Source organism: Haliotis cracherodii, unplaced genomic scaffold (assembly GCF_022045235.1).
Source record: "Haliotis cracherodii isolate W230 unplaced genomic scaffold, xgHalCrac1.p SCAF_3, whole genome shotgun sequence".
Classification (NCBI taxonomy): Eukaryota; Metazoa; Mollusca; class Gastropoda; order Lepetellida; family Haliotidae; genus Haliotis; species Haliotis cracherodii.
Window position 1 is genome coordinate 11,667,353 of NW_027266286.1, and position 16,867 is coordinate 11,684,219.

A 16,867-nucleotide genomic window follows, 5' to 3' on the forward strand; every position below is an offset into this window, starting at 1 on the left:
CACTTGGATCTTTGTTCCTGGTGAGATTAAAAGATTATTTTGGAACTGTATCAGTACTTGTTACATCTTGACAGACGAGTTTCATTGAAGTATGAAACAGAATATAATTAACCCAAATGGGTGCATAAGACTAATGGCATCCACAGAAAACACCTAATAAAGTACTGGTACATAAAAATATCAATGTAATTTTTCTACTGACATGGAACTAAAAACTTCATTCATTGAGCTCTATTTATTGTAGGAAAACATTCAGGGCATTAGTATATTTGATATATGTAAGCACCTATGTTATGAATGATCAATATCATATTTCTAGAAGCAAAACAAAAAAAGTGTTAAGATAAAAAATCATATTTATTGATTTTATGACATTTCATTGGTTCAGTAACCAGAGGTGTTTGCAAGAACATTCAAAAACAGAAACAGATGCTTCAATGCCATTTTCTAAATAAACAAGTTAGTCAAATCTCAGAAGAATTTCAAGGTAGAAGAATATCTAAAGTCAATTATGTTTGTGCAGTAAACCACAAAACTCATTCAGATTGGTATAGTCAGCGTCAGTGTACACCACATAAACATAGTCTCACTGCTGTGGTATTAATTCCTTTAGACTTGATTAGTGTCGTAATTAAACAATCTACAGAATCACACTGATGTGACATTATTCATTCAGAATCATCACTTTCTGAGGTGAACCTGTTAGTTGTTCTGGGGAGGATTATTCATCATCCGGAGAGTCCTTTGTATGACTTGTCTGATCTGGTGTCGTGAAATCCAGGTACCTGAAACAATTTATAACATCTTTAAAAGCTTGTTATTAAAAATATAAGAAACACACATATATTGACAAAGGGTAAAAAGTTGGTTTCTCAAGGAGTAAGGTAATTTATCAAGCAACTGTTAACCAAACCATGTTAACCAATGTAAAAAAGCCATAGCAAACAGTAAATTTTACAGAAAATACAAAATTGTAATTGATCTTCTGAAAACAATTCCTGTAGTGCCATGAGGCTCACCTGAATTTTTCTCAAATGTTTGCATTACATCAAAATATAAGGAAGGGTAAACAAGGCAATGCAAAATTGCATAAAATAGGTTCTTATACATAAAAACAGAACTACCGTATTTGACGTAATAAGTGCCTCGCTCTAATGAGCGCCCACGGGAATATTTGCTAATATATTGGCTAGTGAACAATCTCAGTTAGCACCCTTTCCAATTGATCAATGTATACAAAACTTATTTATTTGCGTATAATACAATTCTTGAAAAATATATTTGTCGTACATAAACATTTCAGGCTGCCAGCATAAACCAGAAAAACTTTGAGAGCGCCCTGGGCGCTTATAACGTCGAATACGGTATTCATAATTATCAAAACTTTCCATCACACAAGTCATGTAAGTGATCTCAAAATACTATATAATGAGTGAGCAAGTTGGTATAGTTTCACACAGTTTTTAGCAATATTCCAGCAATATATCTGCGGGGACACCAGAAATGGGCTTTTCACACAGTACCCATGTGGGGAACAGAACCCAGTGCATCGGAGAACGCATTACCCACTAGGCTACCAAATACAAATATCATCTCAAATACAAAAGTAAGTAACATTAGGATTTCATACAACAGATATTTTCGCCAAATATCATGTCACTATACAACTGATTGAATTACTGATGAGAGGAGGAAATAAATTTCAATGTAGCAGCTGAATCAGGCTTAATTTGAATCATTCCTTGCTTTAGTTGCAATGGGAGCCCAGTGAAAATAATTATCTCACTTATTATTGATATTTAATATCTACCATTAACTGGTAGGCCAAAATAGACACGGATACAAAAAATCAACTGAAAAGAACCACCTGAAAAATCGACTAAAAACTATGTATATTACATTTAAGGGACCTTAATAGTATGGGCGGATACAGAGGGGGGTCTGCGGAGGTGCGCACCCGCCTTTTTATTTCGAAAAAAATCTTTATTTCTGTATAAATTACCACCAAAGACAATAAATAGATCTTAATTGTGCACCCCCCTTTTCAAAAAAGATTCTTATACATCAGTGATAAATTCCAACAAAAACTCAAAGCAGAAGCCAAACCTATCAAAGAACCAAATAATGATAACCTCGAAATTAACCAACCTTACTCAATGGAAGAACTTAACTACGTACTCCAAAATAGGAAAAAGGGAACAGCCCCAGGTCTAGACCTAACTTCCTATCAAATAATAAAAAAACTTCCCCCCAAACTACTCCAGGCACTGCTAAAACTCTATAACCTAATCTATCAAAACGGCCAGGTACCAAACCTTAGGAAACAGGCTCTAGTCATCCCCATCCCTAAACCCGACAAACCAACCAACCAAACAAACTCTTATAGACCAATATCCCTAACCTCCAACCTATGCAAAGTAATGGAATCTATGGCCAAAAATAGACTAATACACAATACACAACAGGCATCTTTTTGGACTTCTCAAAGGCATTCGACATGGTATGGCATAACGGGCTAATCCAAAAACTTAAAAAAATAGGACTAAAAGGTCAAATCGTAAACTACATCCAAGACTTTCTAAAAAAACGCAAAATTACAGTGGGTATAGACCAGGCCTTGTCGGACCAGTGTCCCCTAGAAAATGGCACTCCCCAGGGCAATATTCTTAGCCCCACACTCATTAACATAATGATAAACGATCTCTTTGAGGGCTTATCCCCTAAAATAAACACATCCAAATTTGCAGGTGACGGAGCCCTCTGGATCCGCTCTAAAAGTATCCTAACATCCCAAAACCTACTCCAAAAATCCCTAAACAAAATACAGCAATGGGCTGATAAATGGGGCTTCTCCCTTAACTCTGAAAAAACTACAGGAATAGTATTCAAACATAAAAATATGAGACAGGCCACCCCTAACCTCAAACTAAACAACAAACCAATCAAGTTCCAAAAACAAACTAAGTTCCTAGGCCTAATTTTCGACGAACATCTCTCATGGGATGCGCACGTCCAAAGCCTAACCACCAAATGCAGCAAGGACTTAAACACACTAAGATGTCTCACTGGCTCCAATTGGGGTGCCTCTAAAGACACCCTCCTCTCACTCTATACTTCTCTAATTAGATCCAAACTAGACTACGGCTGTGCCATCTACGATACTCTTAACCAAAACTTAACAAAAAAACTAGACTCAATACAATATCAGGCTCTAAAACTAGTCACGCGAACCCAACATGGCACCTCTCTCACTTCACTCCAGGCCCTAACAGGAGAAATGCCTCTAAACCTACGCAGACAACACCTAACCCTAAACTTCTGGGCCGCGTCCCATTCAAATCCCCTCATCCAAAACCTACTAAGCCAAAACATAAGTTCACAAAACTAGGCTCTAACTAGGAAACACCCTCTACTTACGCCAATATCCCAACGAATAAAAAACCACCTAAACGAACACCAAATAGATAACCAAAAGCAAAACTGCAAACAATCCAATACATATACTCCTAAACTCAAAATCCCACCAAATAGACATATCACTAGCCAACTCAATAAATAAACAAACCGACCCAAACATAGCCAAATCCACCACACTAGCCTACATACACGAACACTGGCCAAATTGGTGTCACATCTACACAGACGGATCTTCTGATCCAATCTCCAACCGCACAGGTTTCGGAGTCCACATCGCACGACCAACAAGAAACACGCAATCTTTCCGACTCCCAGACAACCAATCCATCTTTACAGCAGAACTAATGGGCATGGCCTCAGCCCTCCATAACCAGCAAGCTAAAAAAACAACCAAATACTCATACTCACGGACTCACTAAGTGGACTGCAAGCCCTCCAAAATAAAAATACCAACAATCGCCCTAAACTCATAAATCAAATACTAAAAAGCGCAAACAACTTAAAAGAGCCAGGCAAACAAATAGTTTTTATCTGGATCCCGGCCCACGTAGGAATTTTCGGCAACGAAAACGCTGATCAGGCCGCTAAACAATCCCTCAAAATCCCGAAAATAAGCTTAAAGCCACCCATATCAAAATCATAGATCAAAAGTATCAACAAACGAAAAATCACCCCAAAATGGCACAACCTCTATCTAAAATCCAATAGCCAAATCCTAAAAATCCTCAAAAAAACCCTAACCAAACCAAAAATCCTCCACCCATCAAAAAAAATCGATAGAATAATCACCAAACTCCAAACAGGACACACAAAACTAAATAGCCACCTCCTAAAAATTAAAAAACACGCAAACGACAAGTGCCCTCACTGCAAACACCTAGAAACCCCAGAACACGCACTCATACACTGCACCCACTACCACACCTACCGAGCAACACTACAATCAAACCTAAAACTAAACAAGGCTCTTACCCTAGAAGCAATCCTAAACCCAAAAAATAACGTTGAAAAATTTAAAGCCCTAGGCGTATACCTAACAAAAACAGACCTAATAAATCGCATCTAATAAACAACCCAACCACCCAACAAACCACATAATACAACAACCACACCCTAACAAACTCCCTTAGTCCATCACCACACCCTCCAGGCATTTACTCCAAATCTCAAAATTTCAAAATCCTATTTAAGCAACCAATAAACTCCCCCTCTGGTTTGCACATCATTTCATCTCCCATTTCATACTACACTAAATGGCCTGGCCGGGCCCGTGTGCGAAATACGCTTTAAGTCAGAAAGCGCACGTTAAATCTCCAAGTCTCACTCACTCACTCAGTTAGTTTCCCAGTCAGTCAGTTTACTGGTAACATGTTTCTGTGGACCAAGGAAATGTATCATGCCAGATACTTAAAAAGTTCTATGCATCAGTTATAAAATAATGACAGTTTTGATATGCAATTCTCCCTACAAAGACATTTAACATTTGAACTGTCTGTTGAAACTATGATGATGCTAATATACAAGTCGCACAAAACCACTCATTCATATACTGGTACCTAGCCAAACATACATAAGTTTTTTACGTGTATGCACATGCTTGTACACATATACCTCTACTGGCATATCACACATACAAACAATCATTAGATGGATGTAATCGTTTCAAAATATTTTACTTACAATAACAAGTGAACAGATTCTGTAATAGCATGGTTAATATTGGGAGATGTTTTAGCATTTCCATTATCACAGAATCGAAGTCATATCCTTTCATGACTCAAATCAGCTTGTAGTGATTTAAATTCACATAAAACTGATTCATGTCAAATGACCTATCCCGCATGTGTGGCACCTGTTAGAAAAATACCATTCATTACTTATTTGTGTGTCCAAATTATGCTATTATTAGAAATAATAGGTATTATTATACAGGATGGATATGATATAAGAAAGCTTTATATGGAATTGTTGAAAGTTATGTACAGGAAAACATTGAAATAAATCAATCAATACCTGCATGTATCTCAGAATCTGGTAGATTTAATAAATATTGACTTCTCCTTCATTATCTACTTATAATGAGATGATTACATTATTGCTCAACTGATAGTTTGCAATAGTATAGAATTAGTATTTTATTAATACTTATTTTGTATTTGAGTATCATTTAGATAAGCTTGTTTGCAAATCCAGTTCACTATGGAAAAAAATATGTTTAAAACACATGTAGTAGAACATATTGCAATAGTTAAGACCTGAAAAGAAGTTATGTGTAGGATCCACAAAATGGTATCCACAAGAGCAGGTTGTAGAATCATGTTGGTGTTTGTTGTTTAACTCTGCACTCAGCCATATTCCAGTTATATGACGGCGGTCTGTAAATAATCAAGTCTGGACCAGACTATCCAGTGATTGACATCATGAGCATCGATCCACACAATTGGGATACAATGACATGGATCAACCAAGTCAGCGAGCCTGATTACCCGATCCATTAAGTTCTCACTTACAACTAGCATAGGTTGATCATGTTGATGGGGACCAACTTCAACCTGCAATCCCCACATGAGTAAGTATGTGGCTGTTAGCTTTGTTTGTTTGTTTGTTGTTTAACGCCACACTCAGCAATATCGCAGCTATGTGGCAGGAATCAAACCTGGGTCTTCAGCACGAAGAGTGAACGCTTCAACCACTAGGCTACCCCACCACCAAAAATTCCCCCATGATAAAGTTGTCATCATGGTTATTGTTCAACTAGTTCAAGTGAAAATGTTCATACCCTTAAAATGTCTTATCTTCCACTTCACGATGATCTCTGATGCAAAACTTCCCTGTCATTAAAGCTGTTCTTGATTCTTCACATCTGGAAAAATATGTTGAGGCTATTAATCATTCTCACAGAGTAAAGGGAGTATGTGAAATAAGACAGTGAGTCACATTAGCATACAAATTATCCAGTTAAGGTAAACATATTTCTACATTATATACATAAGCAAATACTAACATATGTTAGACAGGCTACTTGTGCTATAAAAATTAAATATAATTATACATTTACTTACATGTTGGCTATAAAAGTTAATGTGTCACATGTGACAGGCTTACATGTGGTAAATTACTTTAATACGTGATTATTGTAATATTCACATATTCCTTACCTTAATGTGTCATTTCAGCTGCCAGCATGACCTCAGCTGCAATCTCAATATTTGGCCAATTTTGATGAAATGACCGATCGTGTTCAGTGTATAAGCTGGGCCTCGTCTCTAATATAACTTGGCGCAAGTTGACGACGCGCATAGAGAGCCGGGAACGAAGCTTGTGTCGTGTTGACTGGTTCCCGGCTCCCTATGCGCGCGTCAATTTGCGCCAAAATATATTGTGATGTTAGAGACGGGGGCCCAGCTTAGTGTTAACCCGGAACAAGCCATTTTACCCTAAGACCGAAAACGGGTGTTGGATCGTAAAGTTGTGTAAGTTTCCCTAAGACCTAGAACGGGTGTTTGGTCGTAAAGATGTGTAAGTTTCCCTAAGACCGAGAACGGGTGTTTGATTGTAAAGATGTGTAAGTTTCCCTGACCGAAAACGGGTGTTGGATCTTGAAGCGAGAGTCACCAGAGCGTGAGGCACGGTAACGGTATAACGAGACAGCGGTGGCACTATAGCGCGGTAATTGAGCGGATGGTAGAGCTCGGGCTGCGCCCGTTAAACTGCATTGTTGCCCATTTTACCCATATTCCCCTACGGTCCAGGGCCTAGATTTTCGAAACGATCTTAGCAACTTACGTTCAAAGATAAGATATCTTAAGGTTAAGATAAGATAGATTTTCTAAACTATCGTAAACCTGTCGCAGATCGTTCAGAGCTACGATACCTATCGTAACAGAGAACTCATTTGTGTTAGAGATCGAAAAAGCGGGTGTTTCCCAATGACGTCACGGGGATTCCCCAACTGCTGACAATAACAACAACATAGATAAATGACACGGAATTCATGATCACACTGTCAGGTCACATTGTTTAACACGCACATATTTGAGTGAAATTCTGTACAATACTACATATGTCCTACATGTAGACGTGTTGTTCTTATGATAAAAGGTGCCATGACTAACCGAACACCAAAAAGCATTCGTGTGCCATGCAATAGCATTTTTCAAAGCCCAAAAATGTAATAATCAATAAGTATAGTGTTACCACACTTTAGCTCTTAGAATGGAAATAATGTGCCAAAAGATACTTCACTTTTTTCCCTTCAAATGGTCCACTCGTGACTGCGCAGAACTTTATAATATAAACACATCGCGTACAAAGTCAAGGATGAAAGTAAGGGACGTTATTCTAAATGACAATGACGAGACCTTTGAACGAACAGCATATGCGTTAAGTATTTAACATGCGTGTTCAAGTCTGATGTTAAGTGATGTATATTGTATATGTTTGTGTTTATGTCAAAAGTCAAGTTTATATTAGTGTAAATACCAACATTATACGTGGAAACACTCAAAACAAAAATTGTTCAGGAAGCAGCGCACCCACAAGCAAGATTTTATGACAATCTAAGCTTGTTAAGTTTGTTTTGTTATTTATGTATCCAATATATTTCACGAATTAACCAAGGACTTAAATACAATATCAAGCTTTAAGTATTTAGATGATGAAATTATTTTTTATCTATCTAGATCCGTAATTCTTTTCAAAATTTAAAAGTGACACTAATTTTCGTTCGCAAAGAGAGAAAATTTCGGAATTGTCAAGTTATGTTGTCTCATGGAACACGCCACAAGTTAACGTAAACATACATATAATGTAGTCATTTTATATCATTTTAAATAAAGTAGAGCTAATAAACTGATTTGTCTGATTTCATTTAAATCTGACTGAGGAACGAAATAATTTGTATTGTGTCAAACCTATTCCAGAACGTAGTTCAATGATGTTTGGCTTGTCTGACAGAATTGCTGAGGATCATTTACTAGTATTTGTCCGCTGACCCTAAACGTGACAACGATTTTATTGTTTGAATGGTCTCAAGTATATCTATATATTTTTTAAACATAAAACGGAAAGATGTAGACTTAAATATTAAAAACACCAAAACATTTTAAAACCGGTTTATTGAATGCAAAGATTATTGTGTTGAAAATGTGTATTTTATATTGATCATTGAATTTCATTCAATAAACTTTTTTTTCTGCGAACATATATTGGAATTTGCAAACTATGCTACATTTTGACGAGAACCAGAACAAGCATGGGAATCCATTTTCTATTTGATTTGTCGATACGAAAATCTGTGCTTAACTTTTACTGTCAAAATTTCAGTAAATCGTTATATTTAATTGAATACATCTGTATGCCGTTAATCATTGTTTTAAAGAATGCAATTGTTCAACAGACAGTTTTGAATATTTGTCTTTCAAGATGATATAGATAACATAGTTATTAAATTTAAAACGAAACAAATTACAATTACCTTTGCAAGAAAAATATTTATCTAATATTTTTCTTGCAAAAGTAATTGTAATTTGTATACAAATATTTGATCACATGTATTTCCTTGTTAAGTCAATAAATACTACACTGTATAGTTAAAATTCAATTATTAAAACCACCCGTCCCAAAACGATTTTAGATGTAAAAACTTATGCGAAACCTTTAAGGTATTTTTACAGATGTAGATTGCTATAATTTTATAAAATGCGAAAATAAAGACTAAAGCATTGACACAAATGCGATCCAGGAAATATAACAGCGGAACTCTGCGCTATATGAAAACTGTAACATTGAGGAAGGTGTCCTGGGCGAATACAAAGGGAAACCACTCTCAACTAGAGTTTGAACTAAGATAAGCTCCCCCTGAAATATCAATGAGGTCACGGTCATTACTGTAGCCTGCCGAAATTTTTATCCTTCCCAAAATATCGAAAAGGTATGTTGTTTCACACTTCTTCAGCATAGACTCAGATAGAAATATGTTGTAAGCTATCGACTCCACAGTTATGTGGATCGCTGTCGCGATTAAGAACATTTTTGACGTGAAATCCTTGATGCGTTCTTCGTGTTTTCGAAGTGTCAATTTGAATCACACAGTTTTACAAAATGAAATGTCAGTGTTTGAACGTAAAGCAGACTAATTGTTTGGCAAAATATCTATGGAAAAGTATGCCGCCATCTTGGATGAAGATAAAAAAAAACTTACGACAGGTATGGGACTATCTTAGATTTATGACAATCTTAAGATATCTTAGGGCTACGATAGTTTCGAAAATATGCTACGATAGCCTACGATTTCCTTACGACAAATTTACGATAATTTTAGGGCTACGATCGTTTCGAAAATCTAGGCCCAGGGCGCCATTTTAGAACATGGATGTAAACAAACCTCGTGTATCGATATACACTGTGATGCTTGATTACGATAAGCTTACCTCGTGTATCGATACATTGTTCTCATTCACCTCCACCACGGAAATGCCGGCCAAAGTTCTTCTGAGCCATCCACAACGCGGAAGTCAACAGTATTTGGAAAGGCGATTGGCAGCAAATGCGGATGCCAGGTACGTAGCAGGGCTTCGTGACCTTATGATTTCTGTGCAGAGATCTTATGGAACGGATTGATTTAGATATTTTCCTGCTCTACATACTTTACCGTAAACACCAAGGGTCCTTTTTTAGTATTATGGTTAACTGTTTGTTATGACGACAAGGATTTGCTTAAAGGGCGTAATGGACTTGTGGTCAAAACAAGATGATCCAAATTAGATCCGCTGTTTATAGATAATGAAGAAAAGTACAAAGATCTAGGTGGGATGCTAATACAGACTATAATTTACAATAATGGCCACCAAAGACTTTATTTTTTTTATGCTTAAGATATTTTAATAATTACACTGTTATGTCCTTGCTTCATAACTTAATAATTGAATATTTCATGGAATGACTCTGACCTTGGCGAGGATGTTTTTTGCAACAAGTGATTCCCTATGTAAAGTGTATGTTGAATGACCCTGGCTTTGTTGTCAAATAATTGTTTGACAGTTGTTAAATATGGGGTTATGTTTTATCTCTGAATGTTTGGGATGAAATATTTTAATAAGAACAGTTCTAAGTTGGAATCTCAACTGGGGTCTTTTCAGTTGAATTCTATGTACAGCATGTACAGTTTGGACATTTCTGTAATGTGAATGCTACCTATGTTTGCAGAATGTCTGGATGAATGAATGAGTTAGTCATCTGCACAGCATCAATGGAAAAAGAGCAGCAATGAGGAACAAGAGAAGAGTAGCAGTGAGTGGTAAATATTTGAAATTATTCTGTTTGGTTCATCATGTTCATGTAGCTATTCTGCAAATATTGCTTCAGTTTGCTTGTTCTTTATCACCTATTGGCATGGATAGCCTAATTATCAAAGGCACCACAACTTGCTGTGCATAGTTGCATCTCTTGGGCTTGACAGAAACCGATGGTCATGGGTTTGAATCGATGGTAGCATCATACACTTGCTTGTGGGTTTCATCAAAGTGGTAAACATGTAAGACCTGCATCACTTCAGGTTTCTTCCCACATCAAGCTTACATGCCGTGATATAACTGGAATACTGTTCAAAGAGGCGTTAAACCCAATTCATTCATTTAACACCACATCCAGCAATAGTTCGGCTAAATGACAAGGATTATAAATAATCAAATCTCAAATCTCAACTAGACAAACCAGTGAATAATGTTATGAGCTCGATCCAGACGCACCGATGATGACTGTTATGGACAACATCCCACGTTATTGGGTACGATTACGAGCGATCAATGAGCCCACTTGCTACCTCATCTATTACTTTGGCTTGAATTTGCTGCCTTTTATCTGTAAGTACATGTTGCAACAATTCTTTTCTATTGCTACATTCTTTATACATAATTCTGCAGAAACTGAAGTCCAGCTTGAGATACCCGGATGACAGGTTGACAGTCTGGAAGGACCCTTCCAGATTTCCGAAGTGATTGGCAGACAGCGATGAGGAGAGTCCTGTTATTTCAATGGGGGCCTACCGAGAAGTTATATGCCAACTGACACTGGGACACACTCACAAAGGCTGGTCTGGCTAATGTGAGAAGACCATCCAATGCCAAGTTGGAGTGGGACCCTTCAAGGACGTTGAAGAAATTATTGTCTTTGGCCATGTGGTAATCACTTGAAAGGAATGATGTTTGCGACTACTTGTCTATAAATGTGGACACAAACACCAAATAGCTAGAATGTTCACAATTCTACTAACACAATGCAACAGGGATAGAGCCCATCTGGCCTCCCCTCATCCTGGTTCCTGTTTTTCCATGGCAATATAGAAGGAAAAGGATGTTTGTAACTCTGAACTGGTGAGCATGGTCTGCTGATGCTTTCAAGCGAACAGTTATCCCGCTCCGTTATGAGTATTGAAGAATAGGAGGAAATTGCATACTGCATCAGGAACCATCATGTGAACACTGTCCAATGTGTGATATAGGCATATAAATAAAAGAAATTGATAATTTGTTTGTTGTTTATGTTTCATTAGTCAGCTGTGCAAATGGGGATTTTCCAATATTTTGCCTCAGTTTGATAGCCACAGATATCGTATGAAACCATGCATTGCTTGGACATCTTTGGAATAACACATTGATATGCTATGTCAAAGGTCAATGTCAAAGGGCATATAATGCGGGGGGATATAGCGATCAGCCAGTCCGTAATCATTTCCTTTTCCGGGGCAGGATTCCCAAACCATTCAGTGTATTTGATTGAAACTTGGCAAATCTATCAGTCATATACTGAAGTGGTGCCTTTGGATATTTTGGGATTTTTCTAATCTTTTTTTTTTTTAAATTTTTATGGAATGAAGTTGGACATAGACTCAATTGGGGATGGTGTTTGTTTCCGGGGCAGAATTCGAAAACCATTCAGTGTATTTGATCGAAACTTGCCAAAGGTATCAGGCACATACTGAAGTGGTGCCTTTTGATATTTTGGGATTTTTCTAATTTTTATTTTTTAAAATGTTTATGGAATGAAGTTGGACATAGACTCAATTGGGGATGGGGTTCGTTTCCGGGGCAGAATTCGAAAACTATTCAGTGTATTTGATCGGAACTTGCCAAAGGTATCAGGCACATACTGAAGTGGTGCCTTTTGATATTTTGGGATTTTTCTAATTTTTATTTTTTAAAATGTTTATGGAATGAAGTTGGACATAGACTCAATTGGGGATGGGGTTCGTTTCCGGGGCAGAATTCGAAAACTATTCAGTGTATTTGATCGGAACTTGCCAAAGGTATCAGGCACATACTGAAGTGGTGCCTTTTGATATTTTGGGATTTTTCTAATTTTTATTTTTTTTAATTTTTATGGAATGAAGTTGGACATAGACTCAATTGGGGATGAGGTTCATTTCTGGGGCAGAATTCGAAAACCATTCAATGTATTTGATCGAAACTTGGCATTCTTATGGATGTGACCATGGTGAATCTTTTGTGGGTAAACAATGTATGCTTCTTAAAGAACTTTAAACTGTTGACTCATTACATACAGAATTGCACATTTACTAGTGGTTACTTTACAGACAGCTGCCGGGGGGATATGTCATCTTTCTGATGACTCTTGTTCTCTAATTTCTCTCTAGTTTTCCTGCAGAAGTCTAAATAACTCTTATACATATACTTGTTTATCATTGTCATATGTTTGTCAATATTACACTGAATGAAGCACTTTACAATTGTTTTTGAAATAGTCGCAACTGATATTGAAGGTCAAATTAGCTTTCAATGTCTTTCAGTAAAAATGTTCACAGTAACTGAGGAAAGCTCTCTGTAGTGTGATGAAATCTGGTACATGTCACCCTCAGAGTGAGGCATATTGTGTTTCAAACTTAAATAAAGCTGGTATGCTCGTAACAAGTACTTGTACCTTTACAAATAATCATATTATCATCTCACTAGGACCAAAGGCCCAAGTGAGCACACAGTCGATGAGTTTATACTTTCACTCAGAACAACCAGGAAGTCTGAACATGAAATTTAAGGATATCATCATACATGTATTAGAACTGATGTTTGTTCATTAAACAGCTTAACATCTAAAAAGAATTATAGATGAAATTGAAAAAATTGTCTTCTCCAAAAGTACATGCCCATAGATCTCAACTTTAAGGGGATATTTCCTACTACAATGTCACAGAATATTACTACAGCTATCTGGTATGCCCAGGCTAACATTATTTACGAGAAATAAGACATCTCGAAAAATTGCATCCGGATACCGTCAGCAATGTTCAGTTTTCTTGGTTAGTTTCCAATATATATTTAGGTGTTTCACACTTAATTGAACAAAATGCACCCCTCCCAATTGTGACATGTTTTTGGAAACTCAGAATGAGGTATCAGGTGCCGGATTCTTGGTATCCAGTGCCGGATCCTTGGACACCCAGATTGAGGTATCCGGTGCCGGATCCTTGGACACCCAGATTGAGGTATCCGGTGAGGTGTCCGGTGCCGGATACCTCGATTCCAGGTGGCATACTTTCAGGTGAGGTGTCCGTGCCGGATACCACGGATCTGGTATCCGACAAGGTATCTGCCACCGGATACCCGAACGCGTTTTGGGTACGTGTCCGGAGGTATCTGGCAGGTATCCGGATACCGGAAACTGCATTTCTTTTGCTGTGTATATATCATGCTCATACCTAGTTTGTACAGCCCTCCATAATCAAGAATCCACAAACCACAAAAAAATCCTAATACTTACCGACTCCCTAAGTGGTCTGCAAGCCCTCCAAAACAAAAATACCAAAAACCGACCTAAATTAATGAATCAAATACTTAAAAGCCATAACGACCTAACTAAGGCAGGCAAACAAATAACCTTCTAGTGGATACCCGCCCACGTAGGAATATACGGTAATGAAAACGTCGATAAGGCAGCCAAACTATCCCTCAAAATCCCAGAAATAAGCTTAAACTTACCCATCTCAAAATCAGAAATTAAAAGCGTAAACAAGCAAAAAATCACCAAAAAATGGCATAACCTATATCTAAACTCAAATAGCCAAATCAAAAAAGTACTCGGCAAACCACTAACCAAACCAAAAATTCTCCATCCATCAAACAAAATCGACAGAGTAATCACTAAACTCCAAACAGGACACACAAACCTAAATAACCACCTAAAACAAATAAAAAAACACACTACAGGTAACTGCCCACACTGCAAACAACTAGAAACCCCAGAACACGCACTCATCCACTGCACACATTACCTAACACATCGAACCGCATTACAAACCACCCTCAATCTAAACAAGGCTCTCACTCTAGAAGCAATACTAAACCCACTAAATAAACTAGAAAACTTCAAGGCCTTAGGCGTATTCTTAATCAAAACGGAACTAAGAAAACGCATCTAAAAACACTATAATCTACCAAAACAAAATCACATAAACAAACAAACATCCACGATACCCAGCTCCCTTAGTTCTACTCCCCAACCCCATCGGCATCTATTCCAAATCTCAAAATTCCCAAATTCTATTTAAGCAACCCCTGAAGCCCCCTCTTGGGTTGCACACACCACTTTCGCCCCTTTCGGAAACACATTAAATGGCCTGGCCGGGCCCGTGTGCGAAATACGCATCAGTCGGAAAGCGCACGTTAAATCTCCAAAGTAAGTTAGTAGTTTGCACATCATTTGTTTGATAACGGTGTAGGAATCTACACCGAAACGTCGCCCAATTGTAATAAAGAAGTTGCTCATGCATAACAATCTTGTCTTAGTTATTTGTAAATAAATCATTATTCCACCCTTATTGTCTTTCTTTCGTTCGTTTCAAATCCAGTTCCACTTTTTTACTTGCTCGAGTTGTTAAAATAACACTCGATACCCATTGTTTAACTAGACTAGCTGATCAAAATATTCGCAGGACGACGATCTCACTTTTTGATAGTTTGTTTTCATGCGACACAGGGGGTCGTCGTCCTCCGAATGAACCATATATATATATATCTTCTCCTTTTTGGGTGAGCGAACAAGAAGAATGGCGCCGTATGATCAGTAATGCTTCACTTCTGTTGAACAAAATCTGTCTGGAATGGAAAGTAGTCATTGTCATAAAAAACGTCTCAGGTAGCGCTTGCAACCAAACGCTCATTTGCAGTGCGTGGGACAAGAGCTTCACAGGGCAAAGGGGAGTACCCCCACCACGATTATTTCAGTGCATACATCCATACCGCTATCTCAAACTGTTCACGGTACGAGCGGAAACATACGAGCTTCTACGAAGGTCATTGTCAGCCCCCATGTGAACACTGCAGGTAAGCAAGCACATGTGTCCTTATTTGACATGGTGTTATCACACTCTAGAGACGTCTAACGTCGTGTGGTTTTCTCTAATTGAACAAAATACTTTTAAAAGGGGTCAGTAATACATAGTCAGTATTAACACCGAACGTTTTTAACTCTTCAGAAGTAACGAAGATACATCAAGTCCTGTTCAAGTGACATGGTATGGGCATAAATTTGCCATGATATATCCCCTCTTCAAAAAGCAATAATTATGTTTGTAGGACTTTCGGCTTAATGCCTTGCCGCTTGCGTCTATACACTATTGACAGTTTTTATGGCATTTTTAAAAAAAAACAAACTTGAATCGTCTTGTATGCATTGACGTGTTCAGCATCACCGATATTGCAATGGTAAAGAAAGGGAAACTGTTTGACTGCGGGTATGACAGCTTGCGAAATTGATCATGGGTCTGAGAAGGATGTACTGATAATGTGTATGTGTAAGACGGTCTTAAAAGACATGGTTGTCAAAGAAGTATACAATAACTGTATATTCAATAGTTGTGCGTTTTGCATTACATCAACAACACTACTTCAGTTTGGCTTTATTTATTCAACAATAGTACTACAGTTTGACTGGATTAATTCAACACTCATACCAGAGTGTGACTTTACTCAACAATAGTACTTCTGTGTAATTCCATTAGTTCGAAATAATTCTAAGCGTGACTTGATATATTCAACAATAATACCACAGTTTGACAGTTAAATTCAACAACAGTACCTCTGTGTGACTTGATTTAGTCATTAATACTAATAAAGTGTGCGTTGATAAATTCAACAATAGTACTACAGTGTTACTTGATATATTCATGTGTACTTCCACTATGTGACTTGATCGATTCAACAATAATATTGCAGTGTGACTTTATTATTCAACAATAGTACCACAGTGTGACATGATTTATTCAACAATAATAGTAAAGTGTGGCTTTATTATTCAACAATAGTACCACAGTGTGACATGATTTTTTCAACAATAATAGTACTGTGTGGCTTTATTATTCAACAATAGTACCACAGTGTGACATGATTTATTCAACAATAATAGTAAAGTGTGGCTTTATTATTCAACAATAGTACCA

General features: G+C 37.4%; 1 long non-coding RNA gene across 1 annotated transcript; it reads right to left on the bottom strand.

Moving 5' to 3' along the window:
* Positions 1 to 338: 338 nt before the first annotated feature.
* Positions 339 to 6,725, bottom strand: LOC139475174 (uncharacterized). The gene is made up of 3 exons (XR_011654016.1): positions 6,576 to 6,725; positions 6,197 to 6,280; positions 339 to 785 (listed from the first exon to the last, which is right to left on the bottom strand). It is a non-coding gene; the product is annotated as an uncharacterized lncRNA (long non-coding RNA).
* Positions 6,726 to 16,867: the final 10,142 nt, after the last annotated feature.